General features: G+C 43.7%; 1 protein-coding gene across 14 annotated transcripts in view; it reads right to left on the bottom strand.

Moving 5' to 3' along the window:
• NEXN (nexilin F-actin binding protein) overlaps nt 1-6,749 on the bottom strand; it is a 41,483-nt gene extending 34,734 nt beyond the window's left edge. For 6 of the 14 annotated variants that reach the window (XR_006414943.1, XM_044432405.1, XM_044432416.1 and 3 more), the window contains exon 1: nt 5,712-5,952. The gene's annotated coding sequence lies outside the window, so the exon portion shown is untranslated. The other 8 variants (XM_044432406.1, XM_044432412.1, XM_044432418.1 and 5 more) reach the window with 7 other exon arrangements.
• Nucleotides 6,750-17,926: the final 11,177 nt, after the last annotated feature.

The following is a 17,926-nucleotide window of genomic DNA, read 5'->3' as shown; positions in this document are numbered from 1 at the left end:
GTTTACTCTTCACTAGATATACATAGGATTGCAGATTAAAGGGGGGGAAATCCCTTGGATTCAAAGAACCACAGCCTTTTTATTCCAACCTTAAAGCCACTACTGATTTTGATAGGAAGTATATGGTCACTCCTCCAGTAGCTGCATTTGGACTACCAATATTTCAGCTTAATAAACCAAGCTATTAACAAAATATTAGGTATGCATGCATGCATGTTCTTCCCTTTCCAGCAAGCAACAATAAACCAGGAAGTCCTTCATTGATCATTATTTGCTGTTTCATCTGAACTGCAAACTTCCAAAGAAGCCAGGATATTAAACCACAGCTTTAATTATGGCTAATAACAGTTTTCCTAGTTTATCTTCACACAAAAGGAAAATGAAACATTTGGTTTTGTACCTAAAGGTTCATCCATATCTCAGCTTGGTAAACCAAAAATATTGAACATCCAACCCAACCCAACCCAAGCCAAGCCAAGCTTTTCACTCCCATTATAGGTAGCATGTGGGTGGCTGCTAATTTGATCAGTGAAACAGTGTGGAAGCTTGGAGTATTTAACCCTTTGCTGGTGAAAATAGCTTGTTAATCTGCAGGGGAAAGAAGATACAAAGCTCTGCAGAATACATTATTTCTCTTACAGATACTAATTTCTTACTGAACTTACTGTCTTAAAAGATGACAACCATCAAACCTTCATTATAGGAAATTTTTTATTATAGAAAAATAATTTATCATATCTGAAATAATGAAACTGTTTGGCTATTTTATACTTGTTATAAAATAATTGTTTCTTCATGTTTAATCATTGGGTTGTTTGGGGTTTAACTAGCTGGGTATTGCCATGTGGTCCAAAAGATCAATATAATGGGACACTGAAACCTAACTAATCTATTTCATGCGGGTCCAAAAACTTAACCAAGAAAATTATACTGCCTTTCTGACTGACTGAGAGGTTGGGAGGAGGAGTCAGAATAGAGTATATAAATGAAAATGGCATGCCTACATGCAGTTCAAAAGTCAGTCATCAAAAGAAAGAAACTAATACAGGGATTGTTGTAGAGAATCAAGACCTTTGGGAAAATAGAAGCTAAATTGAAAAAAAAAAAAAAATGCAGGAAACGGCAGTGCTAAAATGCTATGACAAATGTAGTTTCTTTACTACTAGGACTTTATTTATTTAATTAGGGAAACCATTTTGATAAGGTTTAGATGGTCAACTGCCTTTCTGTTACAGGCCAACCACTTTGCTGTTTTTCAAACTAAACAGCTAAATTTGTCCATGACTTAACTTTGGTTAATGTGAATTGCCTGACAAACACCAGACTTACCAAGAATAAAGAGCTGTTTTAGTGGAACCAGGAAAAATAAACATGTTACCTTGTTGGTAGCACTGAGGAGGACCACAGGTAAGAAATGGCAAATAGAGGACCAAGTTCACTACCCTCTCATGGTACAGATTACAACTTGTGCAAAAACCAAAGGAGGCAAAGAGCCTTCCCCCTTCAAAATCTACCCAATGAAGACTGAGCAAGTTCATAGCCAAAGCATATTGAATGCCTGTTGGAAAAGCAAAACCTCTGAGTAGGTGAAAATAATGGAATGAAGTATTTTAGAGAAGTGTTCTAATTTGGTTAGGGAGCCTATAAGGATACACCCTTCCAACTTCACTCCTGGAAAGGGGCAGAACTAACCTGCTCATTCCTAATCTTTCCTCCTCTTGCACATGTTCATTGTACAGCGGGTATTCCTGAAAGGTCGAGGACAGTTGGAGAGATACCTTTCTAATTCTAAACTGTGTTCCCTGTCCCTTACTATTATTATTATTATTATTATTATTATTATTATTATTATTATAGCATTTCTATGCCGCCCCTTGCCGAAACCTCGGGGTGGTTTATTTATAAAATAAACAGCTTTGGCGCTGGCAGTTATTTGGCACTAGAAATGTGCCATGTGATTTTTCCTGGTCATTATTACAATAATCCTGTAATATAGGTCAGCATTACGTTAATATTGTAGAAATGAAAGGCCTAAGGCAGAGTAGGTTTGATCAACCTGCTTGCTTGGTTACTTCAATGGAAAAATGAGATATGAATTGGGGCTTTGCAGTTAACAAAAGAGTTTCTTAGCCACTAGTTGTATTTCACCTCTGTGAGAACTATAATGAGCAAGGACCCAGCTGAACTGGTAGGCAAACATATTTCCTTGTGTTGAATATGATTCAGTAAAATGTATCAGATACCTGGTGCAGCTAGGGCTGGGCCTAGCTCAGAAGGCCAGAGCCCTTAGTCCAAGGGACCTGCAAATCCAATGAGTGGCACATGATAAGGACATCAAGGCAGCTGATACAAACTCCATTTTATTTCTGTAGTTTTGGTGGTACTATGATTTTATCAACCTAAAATCCCCAACTGCACATCCTTAGAGTCTTTCTTTCAATCTTTCTTTCTTTCTGTCATTCTTTCTTTTTAAAATCAGGATTGGCAAGTGTTCTAACACAGTGTTTCTGAAATTGTATGTTGACACCTTGCAATGGTTTTTCAGTTAAACATCAGGTGGGTCTCAGCTTTGCCCATTACCCAGTGTCTCTTTATTTGCCTAACCAGTTACAGTTGCATCATATACCTTACCTTAGGCAATTGGTAGCAGTGGGAGTTGGCTAATAATAATTTTTTAAAACAGAATTAAAGAGGGTGGGAGTTAAGTAAGGAAGCTCTTATAGTAAAAAGTGAATGTAAGAACAGCAGGTATGAAAGGTTTGAAAGAAACACATTAAATATGAAAGAATAACACAAGAGGAAATTACAATAGATAGTCCAGAAGACTATGAAAGGAAGTCATGAGGAAGAGTGGAAGAGAAGCAATATCAAATAGCTTATTTAGAGCAGGTGTCTCAAACCTTTTTGGATAAGTGGGGATATTTGGAATTTTGAGAGTCAAGGCCATGTGTTTCCCAGAAGACCAACTGGTGAGACTAATAGAAAAATAAATAGCTGAAGAACTTAAGTCTATGGAAGATATGGGAATCTGAGTTCCAAACTGTAAATCCACCCACTGAACCCTAATAAAGATTTTGAACTCAGAGGGCAATATGTTGCTTTGCAGCATGGCCATCTCCCTGTTAAAACAACACTTTTAAATGTTCTTAAATAAAATTAATATCACAAGAGTCATAGAGTGTGACAGATGCCAAGAGAGAGATGTGTGGGCACACTGGTGTCCAAGGCCATTATTCTGGGAACTCAAACAGAGAGCCTCTGGATCAGCAAATTCTTCCAGAAATGGGAGCACTGTGTAATGCTGACTCCAGAGCCAGTATCTGTAGCTTAGTTGAAGAAAGATGAACTAGGGAAGACCCTGCTGCAGCAAAAAGCTGTGGGAAAGAATTCAGCAATTTTCAGTGAGGGTTTAGATGAAATATCAGCAATTGCCAGCCAATTTTACAAAACTTGGTCCAGGGCCATCTTAACAGCATTATGGGCCCAGGCAAAGCAGTGTACTGGGGCCCCTACGACAACTACAACTACTGTTAATTTTGGAAGTTTTGGAAGTTTTCCAATTTTCCAAGGGTTAACATACACAGATTAGTACGGGGCCCACAGGCAAGGGCCCATCAGGCCCATGCATTAAGACGGCCCTGACTTGGTCTCCATCTTGTTAGCATTCTGTGACTAGCAGGACTTAGTCATTTTTTGTTCTCTCAAGTAGGCCTTCATCTGAGAAAGTCTGAGAAATTTCTGTTCTGGCATACAAGGAATCAGAAGCTATTGCAAAGCAAGGCAGGGTAGATGGTAGGAAAGAGACATTTCAGTTGTATGTCCCACAACTGAGGTAATAAAAAAGTCACCTAAACTGGGGTCGCATAAGCCCATAGCCAGGACGACACAGCTGCACAGTCAACCTGGTAATACAAAATGCCAGCAACCGTCCCTTATCCCTTCCTTATTTAAGATAATGTATTTTATATTATGGCACAATATTGTCAACCATACACCATTTATTTTCAACAGCACATTTTATAAAAAACTTGTATCTTAAATTGTACATATTTTTTAAAAAAATCAGTACGTTAGGCATGCACTATACACATATAAATCCTGAAGATGATGGTAATGATATTACATTTGTATCCTTCCTTTCTCTTTCAAGGAACCCAAGACTGCTTACCAAGCTCTCTTCATTGTGTCCTTACCACAACTCTGTGAGGTTGAGAGGTTAGGCTGAGAGTCCATGATAGGTCCAAAGTCACCCAGTAAGCTTCATGGCAGAATGGGAACTAACACCTCAATCTCCTTTGTTCCAGTTCAGCATTCTTAACCAGTACCCCATCCATACAGGCATTCCAACTAGAACTTGCCTGATACTGTTGACACACACTCTCCTCTCCCCATGACTTCATTTAAAAGCTCCATCCCCTATTCAGGAAACATCGGGTTTTCTAGTTCAGGTGTCCTTCATTTCCACTTGTACATGACAAAACTATATGGCTGCCTTTTGCTTCGGTCAACAATTATCCGTTGCCTTCACATTTTGTTAAAATATTCTTTTCTGCACTGTACAGTTCAAATTAATAATATATATGCAGTTAAACACTGGGAAGCAGTTTAAAATAAATTCTTATGACGTGTCAGCGCCACTCAGAACACCCTTTTGCATTTAGTAAAGGCAAAGCAGCTAGGCGAGATAAGCAAATGACGAGAGCAAGGGTTTAGCGATCACCCACCCACTTATCTGGTGACACTATCACCACCACTACCTCGGCTCTAATATTAGCTCAGCACCTTATTCCTAGTTGTCATCTCCTTAGCCACCGATCAGTCCTACACCTTTCAGTAAAAGGTTTCCTTTTATTGACCTCTAGGAAGCAGAAAGACATTCGCATAATCCAAGCTGTTCTCTCCGGAACTTAGATAACTCCGCTGCCTCTTGCCCTGGCTTGCGAGTACTAGGATGATAGTTTTTAATGTTGATTCAATTAAAACAGAATATAGTATGAGGCACGGCGGGGGGGGGGATATTTCTACCGCGCGCAGCAGATTTTGGAGTTGTCCAAGTGGAACAGTTTCAGAATAAGAGGGGCCCTCCCTTGCAACAAAGGACATCTGCTGCTATTACCCTGTTCCAAGATGCCATACCAGATGTGTTCCTCCATTGCACAGTAGTTTGGCGTTGGCCGATTCCTCCATTTAGAGGCAGCAGCTCCAAACGAGCTTAGCGCATTTGTTGGTATTTTCTTTCTTCCAAGTAAAATGGTTTAGCCTGTTGCTCCTTCGATATGGAGCACAGCTCTCGGGGAGAGGAGAGAGGGCGAGGAGCGGACAGAGTGCTGAGCTCCTGCCTTCCCGAGGAGACCCTGAAACTTGCCCGGGGGAGGCGGGCTGGGAGCAGCTTGTCAGGGCCCAAGAAACTGCCGCTGTGGACGGGTTAATAAGCATCCCACCTCCTTGTGTCATGCTGGCTCCCAACTGAGAGCAACCCACAACGCTCGCAAAGGCACAGTGAATGCAAAGGCAGCCAGAGCCCTCGTCGAGCCCTGACCAGCACAGGGGCAACCGGCAGGGAGTCAAGTCAGCTGGGGCTGCCTGTCGTTGTGGAAGCGAGAGCTTTCCCTCGGGGGAAGCGGCGCTCGCCCGCCTGTCCCGAAACCCTTCCTTCCCCGTGAAGCCCGCGCCGCTGTCCTCGCTACCCCTCGAAAGGCAGCTTTTCGTACCTCAGAGCGCCCGTGCGCTTCGCTCGTCGTCTCCAGTTAATCCCAGCGGATGGGTGGGCGTGAGGGAAGCTGGAGAGCTCTTGCTGCCGCCGCCGCTGCGCGCCCCTTGGCTGCGGCTCCAGCGACGGGCTCTGCAAGTTTCCATAAAAGTCCCGGTGCGCAGCCCGCTCCTGCATTCCAGGCGAGCCCCGGCGCGGCTGCAGCTGTCCCGTCTCTCTCTCTCTCTCTCTCTCTCTCTCTCTCTCTCTCTCTCTCTCTCACACACACGCGCGCGCGCGCGCGCGCGCGCGCCGGCCGCCCCCTCCTTCTCTCTCCCCGCTACCCCGTGCCCTTGCTGTAGAGGACCCGTCTCCGGCCCCGCCGGGTTATTTTGGGCTGGAAGCGCCGTTAGGCTATAAATATCCAGCGACTCGGGAAAGAGTAGAATTTCCCCAATTGGTGTGAGGAGGGGCAGTTTGCTCGCCAGCGAGCAAAGGGAAACGAGGCGCCGGGGAAGGGGGAGACGGGCGAAAGGCCACCATGGCATCTGCCCCAGGGCTCAGCTCGGCATCTGGTCTCAGTGCCAGCATTCCGCAAATGTGCCCCTGAGTAGGTGCAGAGTGCATTTCCCTCACCACTAAAGCTGGACCCCCCACGTCGAGTGCAACCTCCAGGTACCGTCAGCCCCGTGGCCGCTCTGCTGAGCTGCTTATGAAGTCTATTCAAAACGAGGAAGGCGCGCACCAAGGTCCTTCCTGTTCTCACGCTAAACCTCACAAGGGCATCTCTGCCTTCAGCGACCGCACAGACATCATTTCCAGCATCAAGAGCCTCGTTCAAAAAGAACAGCGTCACCTCAATCTAAAGGCATTCGTAACAACAGTCTCTATTTATTGTTTTTCCATACTTACTATTATGTGCTTCAGAAGGCTTGCTTTCCCCCAAGCACTCAAATACTTCGGGTCCAGTTCTTTAGGGCAGTGACCGACCACCCCGTGGCAAGCTTCCCTTATGTATATTAGAGCTGTTTGAAGCAAAGATGCTGGTGGCTTTTTTATAGCTCTAAACTCATAGAGAGCAAGCAACTAATAATAGTAACTTACCAGATAATTGTGTGACCATGAAGTCCAATGAGCACCAGACCTTGGAAACTACTAGTGTATTCTCAGTACTTTACTAGTGTTCAGAAACATGGGATCACCCCAGTGTAACATCAAAATTGTGATGACCTTTCTATTAAGGTAGACAGGACATGCACATCCAGGATAACTTCTACTCTTTAATTAGCACAACCAGAAGGGAAATATTTTACTAGATTTCCTCTGCCTCGATATAGCATGGGGCTGGGTTGTTCTTTTCACTTGTTTGCATTTTCTGTCTTAGTCACAGCAAATGCCAGTAAGCTAGTCCCTCCACTGAGCATTAATACAAGGGAAAATGCAGAATAAAAAATGTGTTGAATCATCCATTCAATGATCTATAAACTGTTTCCTTGAATTTTCCAAGTAGACTTAAATATTTTTCTAGTTCCTAAGGTATGCGTGGGACCCACATAACTAGAAACCAGAAGCATAAACTGACGATACAACCAAAACCACCAAACTACAACAGTTGCACCTGTTACTGTATCTTTACGAACAGGGAAGAAGCACGTTGATATGTTTTCTGGCCCCGATGAAGATGAACCATACTTGATCTGTATCAGCACAAAAGTGAACACTCCAGTATTGGCCCTTGTATCTCCATCACTGTGGAGTTGATACCAAGCTTGAATGCAGCAACCATCTGCTTTGTTACTCTTTTAAGCCTAATAATGATAATAATACCAGAAATTATTGATACTTCTAAGGGGCACTGTTTCTGAGCTGGGAAAGAACCACCAAGTCTTCCAAATTTTTCCCTTTCAACATTATCTTCTTCTCTGCCATAATGGGAACAGAGTAAAAACTGTTCTAAAGCCTACCAGAAAGCCACAGGTGCTCAAACTACTTATAATTTTAGCAGAAAAAAATCACCTTTGTTTCTATGTTAATCAGGATGTAGCATTCCTTTTATATCAAGTGTTATCACTATTTTTGTTTGCATTGCTGGTATTTTTAGAGTAGGTATTAATGGTATCTTATAATACGAATGCCATATTAAAGCAAGCTTTTATTTGTTTGAACCTAATACCAATAAAATGGCTCATCAGTCAAGGAGAACTCAGAGAGAGAGAGAGAGAGAGAGAGAGAGAGAGAGAGAGAGAGAGAGAATATTAGTAGGTACCAACAACAATACAGTGTTAGTGCCTGCCTGACCTCCAGAGGCAGGGAGTTCTATACAAAATGGGCACCACACTGAAAGTTCTTCTCTGGGTGGACTCCAACTGGGCCATAGGTCGATACAGAACCACCAGGAATATATTAAGTTCTGAACTAAGGAACAGTCACAACTGCAGGCACAGTCTGAGCCACAGTATCATCTTGAAATAAAGAGATAGTTCCCTTCCCCTCTCCTCTGGCATGTTCAGTAACAGCCCAATCACATGTATGACATCACCTAACTCCAAAATAACACTGCTGCTTTGGGAGAATGATCACTTCTGAAAGCAATATGGCAGGATAAGATCATCGAATAGAAACAGAGAGACCACGAAACATACTTGTAGTCTTGCTTTTTTTGTATTTCTATCTTATGGATAATCATATCTTATGGACATGAGGGATAATCTGATCTTTTTCCAGAATGTAAACATAATGGAAAAGGAAGACTGTGAGGAAGCACAGACAGGAAAAAGAAACTAGTTTTCATTTTGTAGTACTGAGCATGGCATATGAGCATGCTCAGTAGCATATGCTACAGAAATCCAATGGGGCAGGGGAGAATGTCACACTGGCATTGTTACAGAATCTTAAGGGACCTCTGCGGCATAAATTACCTTTCACCAGCTAAAGATGGTGCACCACCATGACCTGTCCTGGTCACAAAATATTACCCATGCATCTATAATATTTAGATGATTATAGTGTTTTCTATGGGGGGTGGCCTTTGAAGACTGTAAGAGCAAAATTCAGTGACATGCTTTTTCAGTGGAAGGGACTGCAAGGAAATTATCTGGGCAGTTGTTCAAAGAGTCATACTATCCTCTGGCCCATTTCTGAGCACTATTGACATATTAGATCCTAAACAGCTGGGGAGTAAATTACTTGAAGGCACATGTGTTTCCTTAACAAACTACCCAGGCGTTAAGATCTGTTCTGTCACTTAATGAAGTGAGATAGTGGTAGGTGATGTCAGGGCCTTCTCTTTACTGTTTTTGTCAACTTCAGGACTGAGTACACTACAGCATGCATGACCTACTGCTTAGCCTTCTATAAACAGACACATCTTGATTACTTCATTTGAGACTGCAAACTGAAGCTTATTGTGTGTTACAGTCGTTTAGTTTGTTTTGCTTGTATCCTTATATATGTTTTTGGTTATTGTTATGCTGTTTTAATGTTTCACTATCTGTAAACTGTCCTGAGAACAATGTCATCTGATCCACCATCTTCCAGATCTGTTGAAAAGACCAGGTCCAGAGTATGCCCCATTTTGTGCATTGAGCCAATCACAAGTTGAGACAGTCATATGGTTGTTATGGCAGCCATGAAGGTTTGAGCTGCCCTAGATAAAGCAGCCTTGGCATGGATATTCAGGTTCCCCAAAAACAGTATTTTGGGGGTCCTCAACATCAGGTCTGAGACTACCTCCATCAGCTCAGGCAGAGAAGTTGCTGGGTAGCTAGGTGGGTCTAGCTACCAAGCAAAATCCCTAATCTGTCTTGAGAGTCCAATGTCAGGCACAAACATTCAAACCTGGCCCCCAAGTAGACTGGAAGTCTGGTGACAGACTATATTTTTATAGACTATGGCCACCCCTACTCCCTGGCCCTCTGCATGATGCTGGTGCTGAACCAAGTCCCCAGGTGGGCATAGCAGGAGGGGGTGGAACCCCCCCCCCCATGCCTTGGTGATACAAGCCAGGTCATCACCCTCATCAATAATCATATTGCAGATAAGAGGGATTTTATTCTGGACTGACCTGGCATTTAGCACGTGGGCCAGAGGGTGGCCTGATATGACTTCCAGGGACTGTTTGGCTGAAGAGGACCTGAAGGGGGTAAAGGTATAAGATACCTGTCTACATAGGCATATCCTTCCCATATACCAAATTTTCCTCTACCCATAACCACCCTTCTAATTGCATCCCCAAGCCTCCCTTACATATCTAGGCAAAGCTAAAACTCCCTCAGTTGTGGTACAACTAACGAAGAAACTCCCCAGAGCCAAGAAGGCACCAGATGGGTATGTATGGGCACAAAAGGGCGGTGCCCCTTTGTGTTGGCCTTTGGTCATCACTCAAGGCTGCTGGTCAAGGTTGCTGCCTTGTTTGCAGCATCTGGAAATAGTGCCCAGCCACTCACGTCCCACCTCTACTGTGACCAAGGTGACAGCTGTGCTCCTGCACTCTCATCACTCAGCAGCACAGGGAGTGAAGGGCTGTTGAGGTGGGCTCCAAGTCTCTGGTGTCCCAAATGCTGCACAGAGCAGCAGGCAGATGTTCCCTGGGTGGTCACCTACTTCAGGAAGGTCACAGATCTTCTTTCAGAAGACACATAGGAACAGAGCAAGTCAGAAGGTGCCTCCCAGGCCATCTAGTCTGACCCCCAGCTCTAGCCAGTTCTGCTCACAACATGCCTACCCTGTGCATGTCTAGCCCATCCTTGAACACCCTCACCGATGGGGCCTCAACCACCCCCCGTGGAACCCCATTCCATACCCTTGGGGTCCTAACTGCTAGGAAGTACTTCCTAGCATCTAAATTGAACCTTGGTTCTCTGAGCTTTGCTCTGTTGGAGCATGTCCGGCCCTCCTCTGCAGGGGAGAACAGGTCTCTACCCACCTCCATGTGTCACCCCCTCACATACCTGTATGTTGCCAAAAGATCTCCTCTGAGTCTCCTCTTCTCCAGGCTGAAGAGACCCAGATCCCTCAGACTCGCCTCATACGGCATCCCCTGCAAACCAGCCACCATCCTTGTGGCCCTACACTGCACTTACTCTAACCTGGCTATATCCTTCCTGGAATAAGGGGCCCAGAAATGAACACAATACCCCAGTTACAGGTGCACCAGAGTCATATAGAGTGGTAGTAATACCTCTCTCACTTCTGGCTATGCAACCAAGGGTGGTGTTTGCCCTCTTAACCACCGCATCACACTGCTGGCTCATGTTTAGCCTGCAGTCAACCAGCATCCCGAGATCCCTTTCACAAGTGCTGCTCTCCAGCCACTTGCCTCCTAACCTGTACTTATGACACCCATTCCTATGCCCCAAGTGCAAGACCTTGCACTTATCCACATTGAATGCCATCCTGTTGTCTTCTGCCCACTTCCAAAGTCTGTCCAGATCCTTTTGGATCTGGAGTACCTGCTCCTCAGTTGTGGCCACTGCTCCAGTTTTAGTGTTGTCTGTGAATTTGATCAGCAGGCTGTTCACTCCTTCTTCCATGTCATTAATGAAAAGATTAAACAGGATCGGCCCCAGGACAGAGCCCTGGGGGACCCCACTTGTCACTGGCCGCCATCCCGATGATTCCCCGCTAATGGTTACCTTCTGCTTTCAGTCAGTCAACCATGCCCTAATCCACCGGACAGTGCTTTGGTGTATCCCAAAACTCCTCAGTTTCTCCACCAGGATATCGTGGGGCACTTTGTCAAAGGCCTTGCTGAAATCCAGGTATACCACATCCACTGCATCCCCTCCATCTAGCCATCTCGAGACCTTGTCATAGAATTCCACAAGGTTTGTCTGGCAGGACCTGGTTTTGCAGAAGCCGTGTTGTGTGGCTGCCAGCCTCCCTTCCCTAACTACTATCACTAGATCTCTTATTATGAGCCTTTCCATTGTTTTCCCTACAATGGACGTAAGGCTAACCGGTCTATAATTCCCCATGTCCCTTCTACTACCCTTTTTGAAAATTGGGACCACTGATGCCACCCTCCAGTCCTCTGGAACTTCACCCATTCTCCACAAGGACTCAAAAATGGAGGCCAGTGGGCAGGAGAGAACCCCTGCCAACTCTCTAAGTACTCTCGGGTGTAACCCGTCAGGGCCTGGTGCCTTTGTAATGTCCAATGCTCTGAGGAGCCCCTCGACTTCAAGGGGGGGTGACTCTAATCTGTGCCCCTAAGTCCCCAGCCTCCTCCAATCTCCTATGCGGACATCCCCCGTCCTGCTTTAGGGAGAATACAGAGGCAAAATAGTCATTTAGCATCTGTGCCTGTTCCCTCGCAATGGTCACTGGATCCCCTTCCTCCTTATTTAGCAGTCCCACTACTTGTCTCCCCTTCCTTCTGCTATTTACATGCTGATAGAAGGCCTTTTTGTTGCTCTTGATATTCTTTGCAAGTCTCAGCTCATAATCAGCCTTAGCCTTGCGAAGAATCCTTCTGCAACAGGCCTCCTCCTCCCGGTATACCCTGTTGTCTATCTCCCCCAGGACCCATTTCCTACGGAGGTTCCTCTTTCATCTAATCCCTCTAACCACCTCCTTTTGCATCCATGGTGGCACTCTCCTCCACCTCCCCACCTTACTGACTAGAGGTACTGTCAAGGCTTGTGTCTCAAAAACCTCCCTTTTGAGTGCTATCCACCCCTCGTCCGCTCGCTTACCTTCCAGTAACCTATCCCAGGAGACTTTCCCCAGTCTGGCCTTCAGTTGGCCAAAGCTGGCCCTCTTGAAGTCCCAGCTTCTAGGACTCAACCTGCTGCATGTCCCCATTCCCCTGATCTCAAAGCAAAGGATGGAGTGATCACTCACATCCAGAGCTCCCCAATCTACACCCCATCCTCCCTGTTGGTCAAAACCAAGTCAAGGATATTTCCCCTCTTGTCGCCTCTTGAACCCTCTGCATGAAAAACCCTCCCTCTATAGCGGCTAGGAAGTGATGTGACCTGGTTGTCACCACTGAGCGAGTATCCCAAATAATATCTGGGAGAGTAAAATCTCCCTCCCCTGAGATATCCTTCGAATCTGATCTGTCAGGACATCGTTCAGGAGAGTGATAACATGCCCTCACTCTCAGGTCCCTCTCCCTGTCAGGACTCCTTAGTTTCAGCAAGATTGCCTCTACCAGATCCCCATCTGCACTGCACTCTTTCTCATTGCATCCTATCCCTTCCCTGACATACAAAGTTATGCCCCCTCCCCCCTTTCCCTTCCTGTCCTTTTTAAACAGGGGTTCCCCCCCCCCCCCCCCACAACTCAGTTCAAAGGCTTCTGGACAAAGCTCGCTGGAGCATTTCCAAAGGACTGGAGCATTTCCAATTGTCCTCATCCTCATGAGGTGCAACCCATCCCTTGCCAGAAGTCCATTGGCAAGAAACCGGGTGCCGTGGTCGAGGAGTCTGAAGCATTTCTTCTGGCACCACACCAAGCCAGTCATTCACCTCTGAGACCCTGCCTGGCCCAAATCCCCGGACTGGTAAGATAGAGGAAAAGGCCACTTTGGCTTTTGGGTCCCTGAGTTTCTTTCCCAAGGCCTCGAAGTCCCTGGTGATCCTGCCCATGTCCTGCCTGGCTATGTCATTCGTCCCCACATGGATCACCAGAAGTGCCCAAACTGCAACCCAAAACTCATTTATTGCAAAGTGCCAACACAACAATAAAACATGAAAACTGAGGTTATAGTTTAGAAAAACTCTTCACAGCGAGTCCAAGCAAATATATATATATATAACCTTGGCAGTGCACTGACCAGCCATGCAAAAGCTCGGACGAGTCACAGCTAATGAGTTGTGGCTCGTGGTGTCATCACCTGGTGCCGCTACTCCTTTCCGAGAATGTGCATGGCCCCAATGTACACTGTTGTCCGATGCTCAGCTGCTGGGGTGATGCTGGGGCAACTTGGCTCGTGTGCCAACAGAGAGGGCTCTGCGTGTCCGCTGTGGCAGTCGTGCCATAAGTTCGCCACCACTGGTATAGGGAAAGTATTACTTCTCATGATTCGGAAGTAACACTTCTGTTAATGTATCCCAAAATAGAGCTTGCCCTTTTTGCAGCTTGCTCATATTTCACCTGTTGTCTACAATAACTCCCAAGGTATTTTTCTCTTTCAGTTCTGTTGAGCCACATATTCCCTGATTTGTATTGATGCATTTGGTTTCTTTTTCCTAGGTGGAGAGCTTGGCAGTTGTCCCTACTGAATTTCACTTTATTGCTTTCAGTTCAGTGTTCAACCTTATCAAGATTGCCCTGGGTCTCCATTCTTTCTAGCATCTTCTCTATTCCACCAAGTGTTATATCATTTGCAAATCTGATTATCATTTCTTGTACTTCCTCATCTAAAACATTAAAAAAGATGTTGAAGAGCACTGGGCCTAGGACTGAACCCTGTGGCACCCCACTAGTTACCTTTCTCTAGTTTGAGAAGGTGCCTTTGATAAGCTGCCTTTGTGTCTGATCTGGATCCACCTAATAAGTCTTTCTAGCTAGTCCACTTCTTGTTAGTTGGCTTATCAGGATGTAGTGAGGCACCATGTTGAAGGCTTTACTAAAGCAGAGGTGTCCACAGTGTTCCCTCTGTCCATTAGGGAGGTTACGCAGTCAAAAAATGAGATTAAATTAGTCTGACAGGGTTTATTCTTGATAAATCCATGTTTGCTTTTATTAACCACTGCATTTTCTTTGAGGTGCTTGCGGACCGATTTTTAAATAATTTGCTCCAGAATTTTTCCAGGGATGTCAGACTAACTGGTCTGTAGTTCCTTTCTTGAAGATGGGTATGCTAGCCCTTCTCCAGTATCTGGCACTTCTCCTGTCCATGTCCTTTTCCAGATCAGCTCTAAGGTTTTTCTGACGTCACAAAGGCTTCTTCTGTTGTCTTCTATCTCTTTTCCTTGATGGAATTGTATTTCCCTTTTGAAAAATTCCCACCCCTCTTGAATTCCTTTTCTCGTTGGAGTCACTTGCCATGGGACTTAAACTTATCATTGTTCTGAGTTCATTAAAATATGTTTTCTTGAATTCCAAAGTACCTGTTTGGCTACATTTGGCTTTTGCTTCCTTTAGAATCAAGAATTCAATTATGTCATAGTCACTTTCCCCCAGAGTTCCTGTAGCTGCCACTTTGTCCACTAGGTCCTCCCTGTCAGTATCAAGTCAAGGATAGCCATTCCGCTAGTTCCTTCCTCCACTTGCTGTAGGAAGACAGTATCAGCAACACATGTTAGGAATCTCTTGAAGGGGCTGTGCTTGGCAAGGGAATTGAGGTCCCTCATAATGATGACATTATGCGTTCTTGAAACACTGCCATGAAAAGAAATACTTTTTCTTGGTGAAAAAAGAAAAAAAAATCATGCTACTATCGCTGTCACACCTCAAACTGCAAAAGTGCATGACAAATGTTTTGCTACAATGGAAAAAGCATTAAATTTGTGGGTGGAAGATATGAACAGAAAGCATGTTCTAATTGATGATGACATGTCGCATCAGAAAGCATTGAGCCTATAGGAAGAGCCTATATGAAGACTTTAGCAAAGGATCCTCTAAAATGGGTGACACCAAGCTATTTATTACAAGTAGGGCATTGTTACACAGGCTTGTTGCAAAGAACAGCATATAAATTAATTTTTTAAAAAAATACACAGATTTGGAATAGTTTTGGACTTAAAAATATAGAAATCACTGGAGAGGCTGCATCTGCCAATGAGGAAGTTGCTGCCACATTTCTGGCAGAGTTGATTAAGGAGGGAAAGGACATCATCCAAAGCAAATCTACAATTGTGATGAAACCAGGCTGTTCCGGAAGATGCCCAACAGAACCTACATTCGTAAAAGTGCAAAGTAGGTATTGGGGCATAAAGCATGGAAGGCCAGATTAACTTTCACACTATGTGACAATGCTGCAGGTCATGTGATAAAGTAAGGTACAGTGCACAGAACGAAGAACCCATGCACTTTCAAAACAAAACAATTATCTGCCCTTGTTTCGGCAACATAACCAGAAAGCTTGTGTGACAGCCATCTTGTTTATGGAATGGCTCCACCAGTGTTTCATACCAGAAGTGAAAAATTATTTCAAACAATAATGGTTGCCATTTAAAGTCCTTAGACAATTCACCTGACCATTCTGAATCCCTCTGCTATGAAGATGAAAATGTTGAGGTTGTTTTTACATCCAGATACAACCTCAGTGTTTTAGCCCCTTGACTAGAAGTATCATTTGGTGTCTCAAGGCGACATGCACCCTCGGAGTATTTGATTAGCAACTGATGCAGACCCTAATCTTGACATAATACAGTGCTGAAAATCATTCACTATTGCTGATACAATAACAGTTATCAAAGCTGCAATTTTGATTAAAATGAGGGTCCATAAATGCCTGCTGGAAGGATTTATGGAGTGAAGTCATGATTGATCTTAAAAGCTTCCTGGGGATTGATGGAGACATTAGGAAAATAATTGATGCAGCAAGACAAGTTGGTGGAGAAGGATTTGTCAATATGTTTGATGAAGAAGTGACAGAATATATTAAAGACCATCAATAAGTTTTAACAAATGGAGAACTGGAAGAACTTATTAAGTCATCCACAGTGGAAGAAAAAAATGAAGAACCACCAGCAATGTGGACATTACAGAAATTTGCTAAAGTGTTTCAAATTGCACATACTTTCGAAGGACAAACTTATGAACACAGCATTAAAGTAAGTAAAAAGTAAAGTCACCCGTAAGATCACCAGAGCATTACAACCTCTGTGGCAACATTTTAATGACTTAAAAAAAAAAAAAGTTTCTGCAAAAAACCATTCAACTAGCAAGGATACCCAACCATCGACATCATCTGTTCATGAAATTCAACCATCAATATCATTATTGCTCAATGAACCAGAATCACCTGAAGCAAATGTTCCTTCTGATGTATCATCAGAAGTTCAGTAGTAGCCTAATACTATATCACAGCACCTACTTTTATAATTGTTCTATTTTATTATTAGCTACTGTTGTTAATGTCTTATTGTGGCTAATTTATAAATTAAACTTTATCATAGGTATGTACATCATGTACAATATATAGTGTTTACTACTATCAGCAGTTTGAGACAATAGATGGGAGGCTTGGAAACTATCCCCTGTGGATATGGGGGTCCTTCTGTACATGCTTTTTCACTATGCAGAGGTGTGAAAATTGGACAGTGAAGAGAGCTGAGAGGAAGAAAATGGATGTGTTCAAACCATGGTGCTAGAGGAAAGAATTGTTAATACCCTAACAGAAAGACAAACAAGGGGGTCTAGATCAAATCAAGCTGCAACTTTCCTTGGAAGTAAAAGGGATAACACAGCCTGCCATTCTTTAGGCACCTCATGAGAAGGCAAGACTCACTGGAGAAGACAAGCATGCTAGGGAAAGTCAAAGGCAAGAGGAAGACCTGCTATGAGATGACTCAGTTTCATAAAGGAAGCCACAGCCTTGAGTTTACAAGAGCTGAGCAGCACTTACAAGGACAGGACATTTTGAACGGCATTCTTTCATAGGGTTTCTACAATATGTTTTTTTAGACATTTTTAAATTGGATTTAAAAGATGGCTTTTGGAATGCCCATTGCTGTTCTTGTTCTTATATATGGCTCTCATAATACACTGCAAATATTTTTATTGTTTTAAGTTGCAAAGTTCAGCTAGTTCTTATCATGAAAAATAAAATAAAAACAAGCCATGGTGAGTTGGTTGCTCACTAACCCACATTACTCCCAAAGAAGATCAGGCGTTCTGCAAATTGCTGTGGCTGGTTCCTCCATAGTCCTCTGATGTGTTCCTGGCATGCATCTCACGGGCTTTTGCAGCACAGACTCAGTGGCCTACTTCACTAATGAGCATAAATACAAGTACACACATTAATGACATAGAGGGTTTTTTGTAGTTTTTTTTTTTAACCTCAGAGGAGATAGATATATAATGTAACAGATGGTTTTTTTTTTTTTTTTTTACTTTTAGGATATTTGCACAAATTTGCTAAGGCTCAGTAATTACTGCAAATTTGTGCAAATCTCTCCAAAGTTGAAAAGAAAAGCAGATGCGTGCAAATCTCCTTAAAGGTTTGGAAAAATGTGTTGCTGTCTAGGGAAGGGACAGACGACAAGAGAAGGCGAGGTGACACTAGTTAGATCACAAAGAGTGATTTTTCTTTTATATTTTTTATTTATTTTATATTGTTAA

Source organism: Varanus komodoensis, unplaced genomic scaffold, assembly GCF_004798865.1.
Source record: "Varanus komodoensis strain SLA01 unplaced genomic scaffold, ASM479886v1 scaffold24, whole genome shotgun sequence".
NCBI classification, from domain to species: domain Eukaryota; kingdom Metazoa; phylum Chordata; class Lepidosauria; order Squamata; family Varanidae; genus Varanus; species Varanus komodoensis.
Note: the sequence above shows the minus strand (reverse complement) of the source record. Positions and strands in the feature narration are given on the sequence as shown.